The sequence below is a fragment of the Sapajus apella genome, unplaced genomic scaffold (genome assembly GCF_009761245.1).
Source record: "Sapajus apella isolate SASKATOON/1434 unplaced genomic scaffold, GSC_monkey_1.0 scaffold8, whole genome shotgun sequence".
Taxonomy (NCBI): Eukaryota; Metazoa; Chordata; class Mammalia; order Primates; family Cebidae; genus Sapajus; species Sapajus apella.
The window spans coordinates 26,504,860-26,521,520 of record NW_022436948.1 but is presented as its reverse complement, the minus strand read 5'-3'; positions in this window follow the sequence as shown (position 1 = coordinate 26,521,520).

Here is a 16,661-nt window from a genome sequence, read left to right as displayed (position 1 = left end):
AAAAAAAAAAAAAAAAAAAAAAAAAAAAAAAAAAAAAGGAAAAATATTTATCTGATTAAAAATTGGCAAAATATTTATATAGACATTTCTCAAAAGAAGACATACAAATGTTATAAGTAAAATTTTGATGCCACAAAAGAAATAGCACTCGAAGATAAATCCTCTCAGCAAGGCAGTTTACTTCTATAGAAGGGTGTGGCATAAGGATGGAGCAATGGTGACCACAGGCTTGGACAAGACGGGAAGGGGTACTTATATCTGATGGTGGTTGTCCCTACTGCTGTGTCATTCCCCTATTGGCTAGAGTTAGACCACACAAGCTAGACTAGTCCCAATTGGCTATTTTTTTTCTTTTTTTGACCTGTGTCTAGAAACTGATTGGCTATTTTAAAGAGAGCAGAGGTCTGAGCTGGAATGGTACAGTGGGTGTTTCGGTGGAAAGGATGGATACGGGTGGGTCAGAGCAGGTAGACAGGGGTGACCTAGGTCAAAGAAGGTGACCAGAGCAGGTGCCTGGAGCAGGTGACTGGATGAGTCAGGTTGGATCCAGGGGCTGAGGGAACAGATGTGAACTACTGATTAGAACCGGTGGACAAGGTTGTTTACTGGGGAAGTTAAACTTTAAAATAGAGAATTAAAGAATAAGAGAGCTGAATATACTGACATACTGATTCTTTGAAGAGAAACTTGGGGTTCACCATAACAAGAGGAAAGGGAGGGAGAGAGGAAGAGAGGGAGAGAAGGAGGGAAAGAGGGAGGAGAGGAAAGAGAAAAAGGAAGGGAGGAAGGAGGAAGGAAGGAAAGAAGGAAGGAAGGAAGAAGATAATTTTATATTAAAAGGCTCATAAATGAGGCAAGCTTTGCTGTTATGGCATGATTTGAAGGAAATATTAGCTGACCTATTTCTCAAAATTATGTTTAATATCCAGATTTCAGCTAACTGAATTTCCTACCATAAGAGATTCTTTTTTGGGAGGGTTGGGGAGAGAGCCCAAGAAAGTGAAAGTACTCTAAAAGCAACCATCTAAACTGGAAATATTCTTCTGCATCTGAAACATGACAGAGGTCTCCAAGTCTTCAGACAAGGTTAACCTTGTCTGAAGGTTAGAGGTGAGAAGGGCCTGGGAAGAAAGGACAAAAAAGTAGAGAGTGAGACCCATTTCATGCCAGTTTCCCAGAGACGGTAGGAGAGGAGGGACAGAACAGTACAGACTCATCAGGAACAATTCAGTGCCCAGTTATGACATGTTTAAACACTGCCTTGTTGTGGTTTTTCAGCAACCTTGTGAGATGGGAGAGTGTCACACATTTCTTCATTTGGAGAAACTGAGATCCTGAAAGATTAGACAGAAGCAAAACTAGGAGCAGCAGCCAAACTTTTCAATAGTCTTCTGTCTCCTAGAGCAGTGCTCTGTGGAAGGGACAGAAACTATGTTGCCTCCCTAATGATAATGTGCTGATTCTGTTTGTTTAACTAAAGCTACACCAGATTAGCAGACCATAATTACAGCTAAAATCCTTGTCTGTGATACAGTTGACAGAGTGTCTGTTTCAGTGAGCTGAACTCCCAGGAAAGGCTTCACTCAAGGTTAAGCCAGGCTGCCTGAAAGCACTAGTGCTGCTTCAGTGTCACACTGGATACTTTATCTAAGCAGCAGGATTTCCTACACTTGGATTTTAGATGGTTTACTTTGATTTCTTGGGGCGATAAGAGTTTGCTCCTCTTTGAAAGGTGTTAGTGGCCATACCATTGTAAAACCTAAGAACTTTCTTTTGTGTCTGGATAGGGAGATATCTGCCTTTTTCTTGTTATACAACTTCACTAGGACTTCTTTTAGGGAATACCTCCCTCCATCCCCCAATTCTTGACCTTGTCTTTCAGCTTTGCAGAACACAATGAAGTCTGTCATTAATAATCTTTCCTTTATCTAGTCAACTTTGAATTTTATGCTTAATTCTTTGAGACCTAGAAATGGAATTCAGTGTGTTTGTTTCATCACTGCTGGTTTTCTACAGTGGATCGAGGAATGTTCTCATCTCTTGCCAGAATCTTTCATATAGTTACTGTTCTCTTCCCTATCAGGTCCCTTCCCTATTCACTCTCATCTACTTTGTAAATCATAAAGCAAATTGTCAATGAATTTGGCTAAAAATTCAAGAAAGCAAGGGAGAAAAATAAGCTGACAGCAGAGTTGAGAGTAAAAGGGGAAGCATTCGAAGGGGACTGTTTTGCTCCCCTGCCCAAAACCAAACCAGACGTTCCTTAAATAGAACCCACAGTTTGTGGGTTTTCTAATGAATAGTGGCCAAGAGGCAGCCTCACATGTGAGGCATGCTATTACCATTTTTTTCTTCATTCCCACTCCTTAATTAGGGTCTTTAAAGGGAGGCTGCCCTCAGATTCTGACAAACAGTATTAGCTTCCTCAGAATGCAATGCTGGATCCTGGAGCTGTTTTCAGGAGGGGTTGCATTGAGTCTGTGACATTGTCTACATTTCTAGAATATAGAGAATTAGCTGTGGAGGTTATAAAAGGCCTATTCCTGAAGGCCTGAAGAACTGATTTTAGTCACCCATAATAATATGGCAGGGAGATAGACTTGATTGGTTTTCAGTTTAACAGTTTGGCTAACACCTAGAATAAGATACATTTTACCTGGACCAAACAAACAAACAAACAAACACACACACACACACACACACACACGCACGCACATTCATGAAATAATATTTATCCCTTTTCCATGCAATTCCTTCTATTTTCCATTCTAATTTATTTCCGTTTCTAAATGCAAATCTCCACCCACTGAATTGATTCTCTCACACTAAGGAGTGGCAACCCACTGTCTGAAAAGCACTCAATGGGACGCCTTTTATTTTTCTAACCCTGTAATTCAATACAGAGAGATTCTGAATTGAGGACAAGCCTGATGAGTTTGAGGTATGGAATAAAGGAATCTGATCGGCTCTGGGTTTGTTGTGTTTTTAAATCTTCCTCTGTGTGTTCATTCTCTTCACCACAGAGAGGACTCTATTATCTTTGCTCAAAGAGCAGACAGTGCTCTAGCTGTTTTCCCCTGCTCAGCTTTGATCCCTGCAGCCATGCTCAGCCCTTCCCCCAAGCCCTCCCTTCCAGATGGATTGAGGCTGTTGAGACTCTAGGGGTTTTCGGGGCTGGGAGCCTGCTGAGTGTTCACTGTTCCCATCTTCAACCTGCTCCATCCCCCAACTGCATTTCATTCCAGACCTACCACGTTAATAGGATTATTGTTCTTCTCTCTTATTTTGTTATTTCATATGGGGTGAATCGCTTTGTTCCCAGGACAATTTTTAGTTGGTTGCTGAGATAACAAAAATGGGTGAAGATTTTATATTTTAGGAATAAGTGTTCTTCATCAGCCAGGATTTAATCTGGGAAGAATTTATTCACTCTCAAATTGGTTACTTTTTGAAGTGACTTGAAAATAAGATTTTTGTGGCTAGGTGTGCTGGCTCACACTTGTAATCCCAGCATTTTCCGAGGCTGAGGCAGAAGGATTGCTTGAGCTCAGGAATTCAAAACCAGCCTCAGCAACCCCGTCTCTATTATTAAAAAATGTTTTAACAGATAAAGGCGCAGCATATCTTCAGGCACACCTGATGTTTTAAGAGAAATTAATCATTCCTAGTGTATCTGTTATTTCAAGACATGAGATTGCCAAATTTCTCTATTGTTCATTTTAATTACATGCATGATTGATTGAATGAATGCTAAGTATCTATTTGGTGTCATGTACTATAAATGTGATGAAATGGTCTTCCTATTGATATTTCTTTGGTTTCTTGACATATGTCTCAAGAGAATTGACTTCCCAATAACTGGAATGCATGAGGGTGGAGAGAGGATGAAAAATGGAAGGAAAGAGGCATGAAATAAGGCTACTTCGGACGCAGGTCTTTCTTTCCTCTTTGATTGTACAAAGCCACATTATCCAATAGAAATATAAAGTGAGGCTGGGTGTGGTGGCTCATGCCTGTAATCCCAACACTTTGGGAAGCTGAGGTGGGTGAATCACCTGAGGTCAAGAGTTCAAGACCAGTTTGGCCAACACGGTGGAATCCCGTCTCTACTAAAAATACAAAAAAGTAGCCAGATGGTAGCGCATGCCTGCAATCCCAGCTACTTGGGAGTCTGAGGCAAGAGAATCGCTGGAACTTGGAAGATGGAGGTTGCAGTGAGCCGAGATTGCACCACTACACTCCAGCCTGGGCAATAAAGCAAGACTTTATCTTGGGAAAAGAAAGAAAGAAAAAAAGAAAAATAAAGTGATATAAAATATAAAAATTTAAACTATAGTAGCTATATTTGAAAAAGTCAAAATAAACAGATGAAATGTATTTTCAACAAAATACCTTCTATAACCTACCTAAAATATTACCTTTACAATATGAAATCAATGTAAAAAAATATTAGTGAGATATTTTACATTCTTTCAGATATTTTTGGACTATTGTCTTCAAAACCTGGCATGTATTCTTCATCTACAGCACATCTCAGTTTTGATTAATCATATTTCTTGATTTCAATAACCACAAATCACTAGTGGTTATAATATTGAACAACATAGCCTAGATGAAGAAGTAGAAGTCAAGGAAAATCTAGATAGTTTAACATTTAGTGGAAGGGACTCTTACTTCATGGGGGAGTGGGAAACCTGAAAACCAGTTTTTTCTTTATACTAATGGAGAAATGGGAGTTGCCAACTCAAGATCCCCTCTTTTCTCTTCCAGCCTCTCAGATGTGAGGAAATGAGATAGAGCTGGAGTGGAACCTCTCCTACTTCTCTCCAGCACCCCACAATTAAATCTGCTCTCAGGAAAATAAAAGTAACTCTACAGTCCTCACATTAGTATCGTGCCTTGCAATCGATCAATGATTCCATATACAATATATCATTGGATATTTAATCATACTGTGAGGTAGTCTAGAAGTATTACTGTCTCCACTTTATAGATGAATGACCTGGGGCTCAGGGAGATAAAGTCTTGCTCCAAAGTAGCACAGTTAGTATCCAAGTGTTTTGAAACTTAATCTAGTGCATGTCCCACTAAACCAGAGCTGCCTGCCAAAAGGAAGTTAAGAGAATATTTACAGAAGTATGATTTTTTTTCTTCTCTGGACACATTTCATCTACTCCATCCCCTAAGGAGGGGAAAAAAACAAAATCAAAAACAGAACGCTGGTGATTACTTTACACAAGCATTGCATAAATAACCTCTTGGCCAATTGAGCTTTTAACTGGGTTTTTTTTTTTAGGTTGGACTTCAACGCCTAGTATAGCAATTTACAACATCTAATTATTGACAGCAAGTCAATATATTACAAAGGCAGAGCTTTTGCATTGGCCCTGAAATGTGATGCAATAATTTCTGTCTGGGAAAACAACCAAAAGTGGATCAGCAGCATGGCTGTTATATGAGATGTTGGCTGAGCCCAGGCCCTAGGCCAGTGGCTTACCTACCAACAATACCTCCCCTTCAGGCAATGCCAATTGTTTTATGAGAAGATCACAGTTCTCTGGAAATGAGCTTTTGTGTTTTACTGTAGTCAGCAGGATCCAACTTTACTACTGTCATGGAGGGAATTACAGCAATTCTATCAACTTTTGATGCAACCTTCTTCTGGCACTGTGTGGAACAGACTGGAAGGACTATAAAGATGGAGACCTCAATGCTCCAGAAAAGGAAATCTGTCTTTTGAAAGGTCTCTAGAACAGAGAACATGCAATACGGTTATTACTTCAGTTTTAGAAACATAATGGGCTCTAGAAACATTCTTATTGATCTGTTTCTACTGCTCCTGTTTTTTTTTTTTTTTTTTTTCTGCTCCACCCAATTGTCTTCCTATTTTTATCTCTTTCATCCCACTCTGGAGCCACGTTGCTTGGTCAGGCCACCATTCAAAATAAATGATTTTTCTCCCCCTCTTTCATGTTGTACCCATTTTCTTAATTCTTGGCTGTTACTTTTCTCAATTAACCTTTGGCAAATCGTAATGAAATTAAACTTAGCTGGTTGTAGAGAGAAAGAGTCATTCTAGAAGTTTTTTGGGATGGTCTGGGAGTGAATTAAAAATTATTCTGATAGCCCTCAGACTGTGGACAAAAATAATAATAATCCAGCTGGGAGTTAGTGTATGCAGTTTATCTGAGTCACAGTAAATTCTTGGGCATCTCCTTGTAGCTGCCACAATAATGCTAATAATGATGACTTCTTGCTTGAAGTGCTGAGTGTTGAATCCTTTGCCCCAGTTATGCGCCACATACTGATTTCCTAACAGTAGACAAATACGGGAAATACAAAAGGAAGACTCCATGGCCCACTAAGCCACTTCCTTTGTCTAGTTTATCACTCAGTTCTAAACCTTCTTTCCTTCCTCTGTGGGAAATGGGAGTTCATCAATGATAATAACAAACTCGCAGAAAAAATATCCAGATAGTCAGAAACTTTTGTAGCAACCAGCATTTATCTTAGAGGAGGTCAAAGCCTAAAGAAAGAAATGTATCAGCCCCTGATCTATCTTCCCCCAATAACTCCTTCTCTAGAAATCCTACTCTCAGAAACTAATAATCAGGCATTATGGCAGATTATTTAATACGCTGGACCAATTCATGTAGCTTATTAGCTATCTTCCTCTAGACTGAAAAAAAAAATAGCCCAATTATTTACTAGCAAATCAGGAAAGTAGGCAAAGTTCTTTAGCAGTTTAATGTTACTATAAAACTCTGATTCACAGAGGCACACACATTTATGCCATTCTCACCTGCACATGTTTACACACCCACATGAGAGAAATACCACCTATGACAATGTGGCTATCATGTCTTTTATAGCATACATTCTACTATAAATTTGTAGGGATCAAAGGAAAACTTCCCCTTTTCCCTCTGAAGGCTTACTGAAAAATCAACTGACGAAAGGCAGATTAATAGGAGAAATGGCATACAGATGTGTTAGCGTACATGACAAAGAAACATAGAATGATTGTCCTATATCCCAATGAGGTGCAGATGGTTGTATACACTTCTTAGGGGAATGAGAGAGAGAGAAGCGTAGTTGATTTTCAGGGGATTTCAATGGGCTCAGAGAACATACAGTGGCCTGGGATAAAGCCTTTTGGGCCAGCAGAGCAGACAGTGGCTTGTGACCAGTCTGTTCTGTAGTGTTGATAGAATTCAGTCTTTCTTCCTATGAGTTTAGTTAATAAAAACTCAGGGAAGGGATCAGAGGTAATCGTTTTCTTTACTGTCAGGTCCAAACTGTAGGCAAATAAGAAATTTCAGAGTACAACTTCATCCTGCACAGAAGATTAAGAGACAGGAAAGGGAGGCTGACCAAGAGACCTCTTCTTCTTCAGTTCAGCTTCTTTATCAGTTCAGCATGTCAAAGTGCCATATTTTGGGGTATCAGTTTCTAAGCTTTAACACATTCAAAGTACTTCAAAAGAACCAGATACTGCGAAGATATTTCATGGGTAAGGTTCTGTCCTCCTCTCTGTAACCTATATTTAAAATTCAAGTGGTTTCTCTTTCTAGGCTACCATGTAACTTTGTTGGTTAAAAGTGCTACTCATTTAAAATGTCAAATTACATAGCTGGAGAACTGGCCTACCTGATTCATACACTCTGCCTTTCTCAATCCCTGTAATCCCAGCAGCATGCATTCTGTCTTTTCAACGCTCATATTAAAAGGTAGCTTAAAGACTGTCTTAAGGGTTGAATCACAAGAGTATCTGCCAACACTGATCCAACTTGCAAAATACACAGAAAAGTAGCAAGAAAAATGATATAACATCCCATGTAGTCTGTATAGTGGCCTGGCTTCAAGACTGAAAGCAGTCTGAAGGTGTCTGAAAAAAGTCTGAAAGTGTGTGTGTGTGTGTGTGTGTGTGTATGCACCTGTGCCTAACAGCTCATGTTTAGCTTTTTTTTTTTTTTTTCCCTTTTCTTCTTTTTGATACAGAGTCTAGTTCTGTCACCTAGGCTGGAGTGAAGTGGTGCAATCACAGCTCGCTGCAGCATCAATCTCCTGGACTCAAGCAATCTTCCTGCCTCAGCCTCCCGGGTAGCTGGGACTACAAGTATGTGCCACCACAGCCAGCTAATTCTTTAATTTTCATTTGTAGTAGAGATGAGGTCTCACTATGTTGCCCAGGCTGGTCTTAAACTCCTGGCCTCAAGCAATCCTCCTGCCTCAGCCTTCCAAAGTGCTGGGATTACAGGCATGAGCCACCCAGCCCAGGCATGTTTGGCTTTCTTTTTCCTTTTTTAAAAACCTTGAGGCCAGGTGTGGTGGCTCATGTCTGTAATCCCAGCACTTTGGAAGGCTGAGGTGAGCAGAGCACCTGAGGTGAGGAGTTTGAGATCAGCCTGACCAACATGGAGAAACCTCATCTGTACTAAAAATACAAAATTAGCTGGGCGTGGTGGGATGTCATCCTGGCTACTCGGGAGGCTGAGGCAGGGGATTCACTTGAACCCAGGAGGCAGAGGTTGCAGTGAGCCGAGATGGTGCCATTGTACTCCAGCTTGGGTGACAGAGCAAGACTCTGTCTCAGGAAAAAAAAACTTCAACTTTTATTTTAGATACAGGGGTACATGTGCAGGTTTGTTACCTGGGAATATTGCATGATGCTGAGGTTTGGGGTTCGAACTCCATCGCCCAGCTAGTAAGCATAGCACAAGATAGGCAGTTTTTCAACCCTTCCATCCCCTATCCTGTAATAATCTGTAGTGTCTTTTCCCGTCTTTGTGTCCATTTGTGATTAACTTTCTTTTATTATTTTACTAGGTCACTTCCCAGAATGTATATACCCACACATATTGAGAAAGTTTTTAGCACTAGAATTGCCCTGGGTGATTGTATTGGAACAGGTGCCAAAACAGTAATGTTCTTACCTGAAACACTGCTGGGGTTTGCAGAAAGGCACTAATCCACCCTTCCTACCGTTTGTTCGTGCCAAAAAATACAAAGAAAGATGTAGCTCCCCAAGGGAGGGGGAGAGAAGCTCTTGCCTCATTTTAAATGAGTAGAACTTAAAGTCATGAACTAAGATGAAGGCAAAACATAAAACAAATATTTTTCAAGGAGTAGTAAAATATTAGAACCCTAAAAGATCTGATGGGCACACTTGCCTTGCTTTTTTCACCCTTATCATCATCATACAAGTTTATTTCATTTAAAAAAAAAAAAAAAGTAAACATAGAGAAGCATACAGAGCATTACAATCCCCCACGATTCCACCTCCCCAACATGTACACATTTCTAGACTATGGTTCCATGGAACCTGATTGATGTGGAATCTGATACAGATGAATAAATTTTTCCTACCAAAATATCATAAATTATATTTCGTTGTAAAAATTGTCTTTTTTACTTAACAACAAATCACAAAAACCTCTCTCTGTCAGTAAATATTTACCACATCATTTGTTGTTTTTTGGGGGGGGTTGTTGTTGTTTTGAGACAGGGTCTCGCTGCAATGCTCAGGCTGGAGTGCAGTGGCGTGATCTTGGCTCACTGCAACTCTGCCTCCTGGGCTCAGGCAATCCTCCCACCTCAGCCTCCTGAATAGCTGGAATCACAGGTATGCCACCATGCCTGGCTAATTGCTTGTATTTTTTGTAGAGACAGGTTTCACTATGTTGCCCAGACTGGTCTCCAACTCCTGAGCTCAAGCGATCCTCCCACCTTGGCCTCCTAAAGTGCTAGGATCACAGGCCTGCACCACTGCACCCAGCATACCACATCAATGGGTACATAGTATTCTCTTAAGTGGATAATTGTAAGTTATTTAACTAATACCCTATGATTGGCTGCTTGAGTACTTTTCAACTTCTATAATTGTAATTAATTCTACAATAAACATCCTTCCAAATACACTTTTGTGCATGCATCTGACTTTTTTTAGGGAAAATTTTCAGAATTGTCCTTGATAGGTCAAATGTAAGACATTATTTTTTATTTATGCTTATTTAGCTTTTAAATAAATAAAATTCCAAATTACCCTGTAGAAGAATAGTGCCCATTTGTATCTCACTATCAATCTATGAAATCTTTTTCTCACAGTTTGCCATTATTTGGAGATGATTTTCAAACAGATGAAAAATAGATAGGTGACCTGATAGGTGATAATTTATCTTTTACTATCTTAGTATGTTTTATTTCATTGGTAAAGTTGTATGTTTTCTTTATGATTACTGACCACTTGTATTTTTTATTTTTTGAATTGCTTTTGCCCTTTGATTTTTTGATTTGCCCCTTACTCACTGAATTGTAAGAGCATTCTATTACAATGATTACTAGAACTTTGAACTCAAAAATATTGCAGACATTTTTCTAAAATAACCCAGATTTGGCCGGGCATGGTGGCTCACGTCTGTAATCCCAGCACTTTGGGAGGCTGAGGCAGGTGAATCACCTGAAGTCAGGGGTTCGAGATCAGCCTGGCCAACATGGTGAAATACTGTTTCTACTAAAAACACAAAATTAGCCAGCTAGGTGTGGCAGCACATGCCTGTAATGCCAGCTATTCGGGAGGTTGAGGCAGGAAGATCACTTGAACCCAGGAGGCAGAGGTTGCAGTGAGCCGAGATCGCACCACGCCACTCCAGCCTGGGCAACAGAGTGACCCTCAAAAAAATACGTAAATAAATAAATAACCCAGATTTCAACCCAGATTTCAGGTGTCTCCTAATTTGAGGGACCAGGAGGGAACACCATGACCATACAGCTGCCTTTGTGTTCATCTTTTACATGGTGACTACCAGGATATGTGAACTCAGTATGTCTTTGAAGCTCTTAAATAATCCTCTCATGCAAAAACCTTAGTGAACATGTAAACATAACTGGGGTCTTCACAGAGAGGGTGGAAAACAGGTTTTGCAAAACACATCTCACAGAAAAAAATCCCTCACAGACATGTCTGTTCTTATTATCTGTTATTTCTGGGACTGGGGTAGAAAGTGGTTGGCAAACAAATCAGTTCTTCTCCTCAACTTGCTTCCTCAAGTTTGTCTTGATGCCCAGCCAAACAAAGGGCCCTTCAGTTACCAGAAATTGCCCTCCTTAGAAAAATATTTAGCAATCATCCAAACTTGTTTTAGACATGCCCTTTGAGATAGCATGCCCAGCTACAGCGGTTTGTATTAGAGTATTCAGATCCTTTTCTATTAAATTCTTCAAGTGTTAACTTTTCTTCACCTAGTTTCTGCCCATTTCTTGTCAATTTTCTTTCTAGATTTTTTTTTCTTTTCTTTCTTTCTTTCTTTCTTTCGTTCGATCATTCTTTCTTTCTTTCTTTCTTTTTTTCTTCCTTCTTTCTTTTTCTTTCTTCTTTCTTTTTCTTTCTGTTTTTTGTCTTTCTGTTTTGGTTTTGGGTTTTTTCTTCTTTCTTTTTCTTCTTTTTCTTTCTTGAGACAGAATTTCACTCTTGTTGCCCAGGCTGGAGTGCGATGGCATGATCTCAGCTCACTGCAACCTCTGCTTCCTGGGTTCAAGCAATTCTTCTGCCTCAGTCGCCCTAGTAGCTGGGATTACAGGCATGTGCCACTACGCCCAGCTAATTTTTTTATTTTTAGTAGAGACGGGGTTTCTCCGTGTTGGTCAGGCTGGTCTCGAATTCCTGACCTCAGGTGATCCACCCACCTCGCCTCAGTCTCTCTGAGTGCTGGGACAACAGGTGTGAGCCACCGGACCCAGCTGATTTTGGGTTTTTTTTAGAGACGGTTCTGTGCTATGTTGCTCAAGCTGGTTTCAAACTCCTGGGCTCAATCCTGCTGAGTAGCTGGGATTACAGATGTGTGCCATCATGCTCAGCTCTTTTTCCAAGCATTTTTCTTCTCTGGTTGCTATTGCAGTTGGTAACTTTACTTGACTATATTATCTAATCAACTCTTCTTTATACATAGAAAAACTATTGATTTAGATACTTTGTTGTGTGTAAAGTCAGCTACCTTCCTCATTGTTATTTCTGTTTTAATTGATACTATTATTATTATTATCATTGTTATTATTGAGATGGAGCTTCGCTCTTACTGCCTGGGCTGGAGTGCAATGGCACTATCTCGGCTCACTGCAACCTCTGCCTCCCAGGTTCAAGTAATTCTCCTATTCTCCTCCCTCTGCCTCCTGAGTAGCTGGGATTACAGGCATGCACCATCATACATGCATTTTTTTGTACTTTTAGTTAGAGACGAGGTTTCTCCGTGTTGGTCAGGCTGGTCTCAAACTCCTGACCTCAGGTAATCCACCTGCCTCAGCCTTCCAAGTGCTGGGATTACAGGCATGAACCTTTGCGCCGAGCCAATATATTATTGTTACCTGCAAACAATGGTAATTGTGTCTCCTTCTTTCAAGTATTCATACCTCTTACTTTCTCACATCTAATTACATTGAGCAGTACATCTAAATTAGGAGTACTAGTAGTGATGATGGGCTTCTTTGCCTTCCTCTGCAAAAACTTTTAATGCTTCCAGGAAAAAAAATACCAGCTTTGACATATAGTTTAAACATAAACACATATACACACACAATTTTAATTTCAAATAGTTTACATTTATTCGTATTTAGTGATGGTTTAAGCTCCTTATATGCATATTTGCTTCGTTTCCTTTTTTTTTAAACTAGGAAGAACTGTTAGATTTGTCAAGTTCTTTTAGATACCAGTCTGCTGACCCAGACTAAATTTGAATTATTACCTTTTTAAAAGCTTAAATAAGCTTAGACATGCTTACGGGCTGTTCATTCTACTGTACTGATCTACAAGTCATTTCTAACGCCAACACAGAATAGGTCTATTTATTGAACATTTTAACACATTATAATAGCTAGAAATATTAGCCCTTCTATTTTTCTAATCTTTAAGATTTTCTAAGTCAGGCATGGTGGCTCACGTCTATAATCCAGCACTTTGGGAAGCCAAGTTGGAAGAATCACTTGAGCTCAGGCATTTGGGACCAGCCTGGGCAACACAGGGAGACACCCAACTCATAATAAAATAAAATATTACAATTAGTTAATTAAAAAAAGATTTTCTTGGTTATGTGTCTTAATATCCTAACCATTATAATACTACTGTCATGTAGATAGCTAGAAAATAATACAAAATAATTTAGGGCACTTTTATTTAAAAGTTAAAATACATCCAGTACTGTGAATTCCAGGAGAGGCAGAAGTCAATATGAGCTGAGTAAGTGATGAAAATTACCACAGATTTATTTTTTGCAGATATAGAAGATGAGAGAGAGAAAAAGAGAGAGAAATTACAGAGTGACGGAGAAGGCGGACATCATGCATTATGATCAAGAGTTATTCATTTTAAGCTGAAACATGCATGTGTAGAAAGCACCCTTGTACTTATAACACCAATGACTGTGAAGAAAAATAATTTAGCCAAATAGTTCCTAGGACAGGAAAAATAAGGAACGGTATTTTGAGAAGTCAAGCTCTAGTATAATGATGATATTTAGTCAAAGAAAAATCAAAACAAATTTAGGCCGGGCGCGGTGGCTCAAGCCTGTAATCCCAGCACTTTGGGAGGCCGAGGCGGGTGGATCATGAGGTCAAGAGATCGAGACCATCCTGGTCAACATGGTGAAACCCCGTCTCTACTAAAAACTACAAAAAATTAGCTGGGCATGGTGGCACGTGCCTGTAATCCCAGCTACTCAGGAGGCTGAGGCAGGAGAATTGCCTGAACCCAGGAGGCGGAGGTTGCGGTGAGCCGAGATCGCGCCATTGCACTCCAGCCTGGGTAGCAGGAGCGAAACTCCGTCTCAAAAAAAAAAAAAAAAAAAAAATCAAAACAAATTTAAAAAATCTTACAACGTGAATGAAAGTTTCACCAAATCAGGAGTCTATTATAAGCATGTTTGGAATTATTTTCTTCCCAAAGAGTTTATTTTTGTTTTAATTTATTTAAATTAAACACTTCTGAAAACACATAATTAATGTCAAACTGGTGAGGTGGAGCAATTCTATTAAGCTATAGGGAGGTGAAGAGAGAATATCTGGTAAATGAATTTCAAATAGTCTCCTTCACAGTATGCCTTTCCATAACCTCAGCATCCTTGTCACCCCAAACTGCCCACATTAGGTTGAACTCCTTGCACTTCTCAGAGGACATCTTCCCTGCCACCCTGTGATGTCAGTGAGCTGGGGGAGGTCCTCAAATACCAGTGGGACCTCGAGCCTTGCCAGGGTCCAGGCACCTGACACCATCCTATAAGGAATTCAAGGACGAGTCAGAAAACAGTGACTGTACGGAGATTTACTGCAAAGTGAGTCTCCACAAAAGTGGAGTTCAGGCATACTCAAGAGAGATCACTCCCAATAGGGCTTGGGGCTGCTACTTTTATGGGTTTCTTTAGCCAAAGGGTGAAATATTCATAATTTCTAGAAAAAGGTGAAGATTTCTTGGGACTGTGGTGCCACCCATTTTTACACTAAAAATGGGTGCTCCCAGAGCATTGGTGGGTCATGGCGTTGGTGGGTATGTGAAGTAGTATGTTAGTGAACGCACAGTGACGTCCTAGTGAAGTCTAGGTCAAATCCAGCACAGTGTTGAGTCCAGTCAGCTTTAGTCAGCTTTGTCTACACCCTGGTTTACAAAGTATCAGCCCCTAGCATATACAGCTATTTCAACAGTTTCCTTTTTGCTAGTCACGTGAAACTGCTGCCTGGAATTTCCTATTCTCATACAACCACACTGTATTATTCCTGTCTCACTACCCTTCACCTTTCACCCCCCTTGCCCCTAGATACTTGTACCATACCCAGTTTCGGACATAGGGTTGTGGAAATCATTCCCTGTATCCCGGTCTGGACAGGTAGCTCTTCTCTTGCTGCCACTGCATCTCATGCACACCTCTCTGAATCACTGATTTTCCTGACCGTCTCCCTCTGTGGAGACACTGTGGAAGGCTTCTTAATTGTACATTCACCATGTAGCATATGGAAGTATTAAAGATGTTATGAGGGCCGGGCGCAGTGGCTCACGCCTGTAATCCCAGTACTTTGGGAGGCCGAGGAGGGTGGATCACGAGGTCAAGAGATCGAGACCATCCTGGTCAACACAGTGAAACCCCATCTCTACTAAAACTATAAAAAATTAGCTGGGCATGGTGGCGCGTGCCTGTAATCCCGGCTACTCAGGAGGCTAAGGCAGGAGAATTGCCTGAACCCAGAAGGCGGAGGTTGCGGTGAGCCAAGATCGCGCCATTGTACTCCAGCCTGGGTAACAAGAGCAAAACTACGTCCCAAAAAAAAAAAAAAAAAAAAAGATGTTATGAAAAAAACATAAACTTTTTTTTACATCTTAAGAAATGTGGGCACAAGCTCTGCTCTCTACTGTATTTATTTTTCTTAATACCCTTGTGGTTAAAATGTCACAAAACAATGTCACATAATGTCATGAATATCATATCTTGGTCGGCCGTGGTGGACCACGCCTGTAATCCCAGCACTTTAGGAGGCCGAGGCGGGCAGATCACAAGGTCAAGAGATTGAGAACATCCTGGCCAACATGATGAAACCCTCCCTGTCCTTTACTAAAAATCCAAAAATTAGCTGGATGTGGTGGCACCTACCTGTAGTCCCAGCTACTCGGGAGGCTGAAGTAGGAGAATTGCTTTAACCCAGGAGGCAAAGGTTGCAGTGAGCCAAGATCGCACCACTGACTGCACTCCAGCCTGGCGACAGAGCAAGACTATGTCAAAAAAAAAAAAATTATATCTTATGGGTATATTAATAGTCATATCCAAACCATTAATGAATCACATCAAGAAAGCCCTTCTTCTTTGGTGTCTATAAAGATTATAGAGAAAAAACAGTGCAAGTCATTAAGCATAAGAATAAAGGAATCAACTGGGCACAGTGGCTCACACCTGACACCCTCACACTTTGGGAGGCTGAGGCAGGAACATCGCTTGAGCCCAGAAGTTTGATATCAGCCTGGGCAACACGGGGAGAGCCCCGTCTCTACAAAAAACTTTAAAAGAAAGAAAATAAGGGAATCATAAAGTTGGAAATGTACATGAAAATCATTCATCCTGGGGTTTCTAACTCAGGCTGAGCTTTTAATAAGGTGCCAACAACGCCCAGGTCTTATGCTAAGAGAATTTGATTATGCTTGTCTTATGTGGTCAAGGGGTAGCTGTGTGTGTGTGTAGATAGGGTCTTGCTGTGTTGCCCAGGCTGGTCTCAAACTCCTGAGCTCAAGCAATCCTCCTGCCTCAACCTCCCAAATTGCTGGGATTACAGGCATGAGCCACCATACCCAGCTAAGTAGTATTTTTTAAAGTGCCCCAAATTCTTCTAATATGCACCCAGAATTAAAGACACCCCATTTAATCCTACTTATTCGTTTTCCTGATGAGGAAACATGAGAGGTGATGTCACTTAGAAGAGTGAGTAAGGGACACACTAAGAACAACTAAAGTTACTCAACACAAAATGTTCTCTTTCCATCAGATCGTACATTTATTATGGAAGGAATGATCAGAAAATCAAGAGATGTGCAAAAACTGGCTTACTTAGATGACCACGGTGGGTGAGAGTAACTAAACTGAAAGTAAAGCAATTGAAAGCTGTATGTGGTGGCACTTCAAATAGGAGTAGTGGGA